Source organism: Oncorhynchus mykiss, chromosome 1 (assembly GCF_057628025.1).
Source record: "Oncorhynchus mykiss isolate SJ-2025 chromosome 1, ASM5762802v1, whole genome shotgun sequence".
Lineage (NCBI taxonomy): Eukaryota > Metazoa > Chordata > Actinopteri > Salmoniformes > Salmonidae > Oncorhynchus > Oncorhynchus mykiss.
Window position 1 is genome coordinate 56,658,130 of NC_143022.1, and position 6,377 is coordinate 56,664,506.

Sequence of the window (6,377 nt, forward strand, 5' to 3'; positions counted from 1 at the left end):
TAAAACTTCTTTGGGCTGCAATCCCGTTAACGGGATTGATATGACAACAGCCAGTGAAAGTGCAGGGCGCATAAATTCCTCAAACATACATGTATTTTATAGCGTTTTAAAGGTAATCTTGTTGTTAATCCCACCACAGTGTCCGATTTCAAATAGGCTTTACAGCAAAAGCACCACAAACGATTATGTTAGCCAAAGAAAAACTCAGCCATTTTTCCAGCCAAAGAGAGGAGTCACAAAAAGCACAAATAGAGATAAAATGAATCACTAACCTTTGATGATCTTCATCAGATGACACTCATAGGACTTCATGTTACACAATACATGTATGGTTTGTTTGATAAAGTTCATATTTATATACAAAATTCGGAGTTTACATTGGCGTGTTATGTTCACTAGTTCCAAAAACATCCAGTGATATTGCAGAGAGCCACATCATTTTACAGAAATACTCATAAATGTCGATGAAAATTCAAGTGTTAGATGTAACGAGATTCGTCTTCCTCTGACGAGGAGTATGAAGGATCGGACCAATATGCAGCGTGGTACATGTCCATGTTGAGATTTATTAACACAAAAACCAAAATAACAAGAAGAACGAACAAAAACGAAACAGTTCTTTCTGGTGAAGACACAGAGACAGAAAACAATCACCCACAACTAAAATGGGGAAAACAGGCTACTTAAGTATGATTCTCAATCAGAGACAACAAACGACACCTGCATCTGATTGAGAACCATACCAGGCAAAACACATAAATACTACATAGAAAAAAGAACATAGACTACCCACCCCAACTCACGAACTGACCAAACTAACACAAATACATAATAAAGGAACTAAGGTCAGAACGTGACATTAGACATGGAAATATAGATATACCTCTCCTTACTTTACGGAAAAAGCAAACCATGCAATAATCTGAAACGCGCTCAGAAAACAAATAACATTTTCCGCCATGTTCGAGTCAACAGAAATCAGAAATGACATTATAAATATTCCCTTACATTTGATGATCTTCATCAGAATGCACTCCCAGGAACCGCAGTTCCTCAATAAATGCTTAATTTGTTAGATAATGTCCATTATTTATGTCCAAGTAGCTACTTTTGTTAGGGCGTTAGGTACACATATCCAAACGCTCGTGAAGGTCAGGACAAAAACTTCAAAAAGTTATATTACAGGTCGTAGAAACATTTCAAACTAGGTATAGAATCAATCTTTAGGATGTTTTTATCATGAATCTTCACTAATGTTCCAACAGGAGAATTGCTTTGTTTGTAGAGAAGCCATGGAACACAGGTCGCTATCATGTGAAATGCGCATGAAATGCGCATACCTGGCTCTCTGCCAGTAACCTGACTCATTCAGCTCTTATTCAGCCCCACATCACAGTAGAAGCCTCATTCAAGTCCCTAAAGACGGTTGACATCTAGTGGAAGCCCTAGGAAGTGCAACTTCATCCATATCCTACTGTTAATGCAATAGGGGATGGGTTGAAAATCGACCAACCTCAGATTTCTCACTTCCTGTTTGGATTTCTTCTCAGATTTTTGCCTGCCATATGAGTTCTGTTATACTCACAGACATCATTCAAACAGTTTTAGAAACCTCAGAGTGTTTTCTATCCAATATTAATACTATTTTATGCATATATTAGCAACTTGGACTGAGTAGCAGACCGTTTACTCTGGGCACCTCTGGGCACCTTTCATCCAAGCTACTCAATACTGCCCCTGCCATAAGAAGTTTTTAACTAACTGACTGGCTGATTCTCAGGCTGTGTCCCAAATGGCACCATATTCCCTATACAGTGCCTTTAGAAAGTAGTCATACCCTTTGACTTATTCAACAGGTCAGGCTGTTACATGTTGGGTTACAGCCTGAATTCAAAATGTATTACATTCTTATTTTTTTCTAACCCATCTAATAACAATACCCCATAGTGACAAAGTGAAAACATGTTGTTGTTTTAGCAAATGTATCGAAAATGAAATACAGAAATATCTCATTTATCATACGTATTCACACCCCTGAGTGAATACTTTGTAGAAGGACATTTGACAGTGATTACTGCTTTGAGTCTTTCTGGGTAAATCCACACCTGAATTGTGCAACATTTGTTCATTATTCTTTTCAAAATTCTTCAAGCTCTGTCAAACTGTAACTCGGCCACGCAGGAACATTCACTGTTGTGTTTTAGGTTATTGTCCTGCTGAAATGGCTAGTACACCATCCACCGCTTTTGAGTATATTACTCGCTAATGTTCAGTCTCTGGACTATAAAGTAGACAAGCTCAAGGTGAGGATCTCCTTCCAGAGAGACATCAGGGACTGTAACATACTCTGTTTCACGGAATCATGGCTCTCTCAGGATATACCCCGTCCATACAGCAAGCTGGGTTCTCAGTTCATTGTGCAGACAGGAATAAAGAACTCTCCTGGAAGAAGAAAGGCGACGTTGTATGTTTCATGATTATCTACTCATTGTGTGATTGTGATAACATACAGAAACTCAAGTCCTTTTGTTCACCCGACCTAGAATACCTCACAATCAAAATGCCAACCGTATTGCCTTCCAAGATAATTATCTTTGGTTATAGTCACAACCGTGTATATTCCCCCTCAAGCCGATACCACGATGACCCTCAAGGAACTATAATGGACTTTATGCAAACTGGAAACCACATATCCCGAGTCCGCATTTATTGTAGCAGGACATTTTAACAAAACAAATTTGAGGAAAAGGCTAATGAAAGTCTATCAACACATTGACTGTAGTACTCGCTTAGGAAAAACAATAGACCACTGCTACTTGCCTTTTTGAGATGCCTACAAGGCCCTCCCCCGACCTCCCTTCGACAAATCAGATTACAACTCCATTTTGTTCCTCCCTTCCTATAGGCAACAGGAAGTACCCATGCTAAGGTTTATTCATCGCTGCTCTGATCAATTGGAATCCATGCTTCAAGATTGTTTTGATCACGCGGACTGGGATATGTTCCAGGTAGTCTCTGAGAATAACATTGACGTATACACGGACACAGTGACTGAGTTCATCAGGAAGTGTGTAGGGGATGTTGTTAGCACAGTGACTAAAAAAACCTACCCAAACCAGAAACCGTGGATAGATGGCAGTATTTGCGTAAATCTGAAAGTGTGAACCACCTCCTTTAACCATGGCGATGTGAATGGGAATATGGTAGAATACAAAACAGTGTACTTATTTCCTCCTTAAGAAAGTCTAACAGGCAAAACGGCAGTACAGAGCCAAGTGGAGTCGCAATTCAACGGCTCAGACACGAGACGTATGTGGCCGGGTCTACAGACAATCACGGACTACAAAGGGAAAACCAGCCAAGTCGCAGACACCGACGCCTTGCTCTCAAACAAGCTAAACACCTTCTTCGCCCGCTTTGAGGACAACACAGTGCCACCGACGCGGCCCGCTCCCAAGGACTGTGGGCTCTTGTTCTCCGTGGCCGACTTGAGTAAGACATTTAAGCGTGTCAACCCTCGCAAGGCTGCCGGCCCAGATGGCATCCCTAGCCGCGTCCTCAGAGCATGCACAGACCAACTGGCTGGAGTGTTTACGGACATATTCAGTCTCTCTCTATCCTAGTCTGCTGTCCCCACTTGCTTCAAGATGTCCACCATTGTTCCTGTTCCCAAGAAAGCTAAGGTAACTGAACTAAATGACTATAAGGATCATATCACCTCTACCTTACCTGACACCCGAGACCCACTTCAATTTGATTACCGCACCAATAGATCCACAGACGATGCAATAGCCATCGCACTGCACACTGGCCTATCCCAGATGGACAAGAGGAATACCTACGTCAGAATGCTGTTCATTGACTATAGCTCAGCCTTCAACACCATAGTACCCTCCAACCCTTCTCTTTGCAACTGGGTCCTGGACTTCCTGACGGGCCATCCCCAGGTGGTGAAGGTAGGAAACAACACCTCCACTTCGGTGATCCCCAAAACAGCAGGCCCTCAAGGGTGCGTGCTCAGCACCCTCCTGTACTCCCTGTTCACTCATGACTGCGTGGCCACGCACGCCTCCAACTCAATCATCAAGTTTGCAGACGACACAAAAGTAGTAGGCCTGATTATTAACAAAGACGAGACAGCCTACAGGGAGGAGGTGAGGGTCCTGGTGGAGTGGTGCCAGGAAAATAACCTCTCCCTCAACGTCAACAAAACGAAGGAGCTGATTGTGGACTTCAGGAAACTGCAGAAGGAGCACACCCCTATCCACATCAACGAGACCACAGTGGAGAAGGTGTACACAGTGATGTGTGTACACAGTGATGTGTACACCAAGTTCCTCGGTATACACATCACTGACAATCTGAAATGGTCCACCCGCACAGAAACAGAAACACAGAAACTGAGTCACCTCTTCACCGTTGACATTGAGACTGGTGTTTTGTGGGTACTATTTAATAAAGCTGCCAGTTGAGGACTTGTGATATGTCTGTTTCTCAAACTAAAGTTCCACAGACATGCAACAAACAGAAATGGAATAATGTGTCGCTGAACAAAGGGGGGAGGTCAAAATCAAAAGTAACAGTGTGTGGCCACCAGCTGCATTAAGTACTGCAGTGCATATCCTCCTCATGGACTGCACCATATTTGCCGGTTCTTGCTGTGAGATGTTACCCCACTCTTCCACCAAGCCACCTGCAAGTTCCCGGACATTTCTGGGGGGAATGGCCCTAGCCCACACCCTCCGATCCAACAGGTCCCAGACGTGCTCAATGGGATTGAGATCCGGGCTCTTCACTGGCCATGGCAGAACACTGACATTCCTGTCTTGCAGGAAATCACGCACAGAACGAGCAGTATGGCTGGTGGCATTGTCATGCTGGAGGGTTATGTCAGGACGAGCCTGCAGGAAGGGTACCACATGAGGGAGGAGGATGTCTTCCCTGTAACGCACAGAGTTGAGATTGTCTGCAATGACAACAAGCTCAGTCCGATGATGCTGTGACACACCGCCCCAGAACATCCCACTCCAGATTACAGGCCTCGGTGTAACGATCATTCCTTCGACGATAAACGCGAATCCGACCATCACCCCAGGCCCACCCATTGGGGAGCCAGGCCAGAAATATTCCTCAATCTCAGACGATCCCACAGGTAAAGAAGCCGGATGTGAAGGTCCTGGGCTGGCGTGGTTACACATAGTCAGCCATTGACAGTTATTTTTAGCCTAAGACCATAGGCTTAATCTGGGTCTGGGAAACTGACCGTTGGAGCATGAGAGTTAGAGAGAGCAGTATGGTGTGGTGGGCATGCTGAGCTATGTGGCATCTCGTAGTGACAGGCCAAGCGTGGCAGAAGAGCCTCCCTCCATCTTCCCTCCATCCACCTCCTCCTCTTTTCACAGGAGAAGCTGGTGAATGGAGGAAAGTAGGGCAGGGGAATCACCACCACTCTGTCCACTCCTCATCCCTCATCCTCCCTCCCTCTTCCCCTCTCCTCCAGCCCCAGAAATCAGATTCAGTGCTCGGGAATGATTCATTTCTGTGTCATATGGAATTTTAATGTGGGGTTTTCATTTTCCACAGCGAGGACATGCCATATATATAATTTTTGTATTATGTTTGCCGACCTCGCTGTGTGTGTGTGCGCGCACGCGCATGCGTGCCTGCCTACCTGCCTGCCTATGTGTGTGTGTTTGTTTGTGCAATGTGTGCGTGCATGCATGTGTATGTAGGCTTTGTCAAATTCCTTTTTTTCAAGCTTAATTCAAATTGGCAAGCAGCTCTATTAGGGCCAGAACAGAACATACTCTGTTTATGTGCATTTCAATAGACTCTCTGTGTTGTGTGGGTTTGGTTTGCAGTAGGCTAGTTGTAGTAGCCAGGTGAGGAAGAGGGAGAAACATAATTACCATTGTGTTTTCTCTCACACTCTCCAGACCAGGGTCAGTACGTTTTAAAATCTTTTATACTTTGAGTGTATGCCTAGAGTGCCATGTGGGAAGGTTTTGCTCTGTGTGGACTTTTTTTATTGATTACATTGTGCCAGACAAACTCAATCAAACACTGATAAGGTATTTCAAATATTTCAAATATTATTGGAACCCAGGTCTGACTCTCCCTCTACTCGCCCCTTCTGTCAGAGACTGTACTGTTGCTCTGCTTAATGTGAAAACCTGTTAATGTTGCTCCATTGAGGCAGTATAGGGCCATAACTCACCACTGTCTAACCCTACCACTGGTCACACACACTCACGCACACACAGACACACACCACCGGTCTAGCCCTAATGTCAATGGACCTATTGATGTTCCCGGAGTTTGTTTGGGATGCGTTACAGTAATAGTTTACCCTCAGTCCTTTCACAGATGCCCATTCT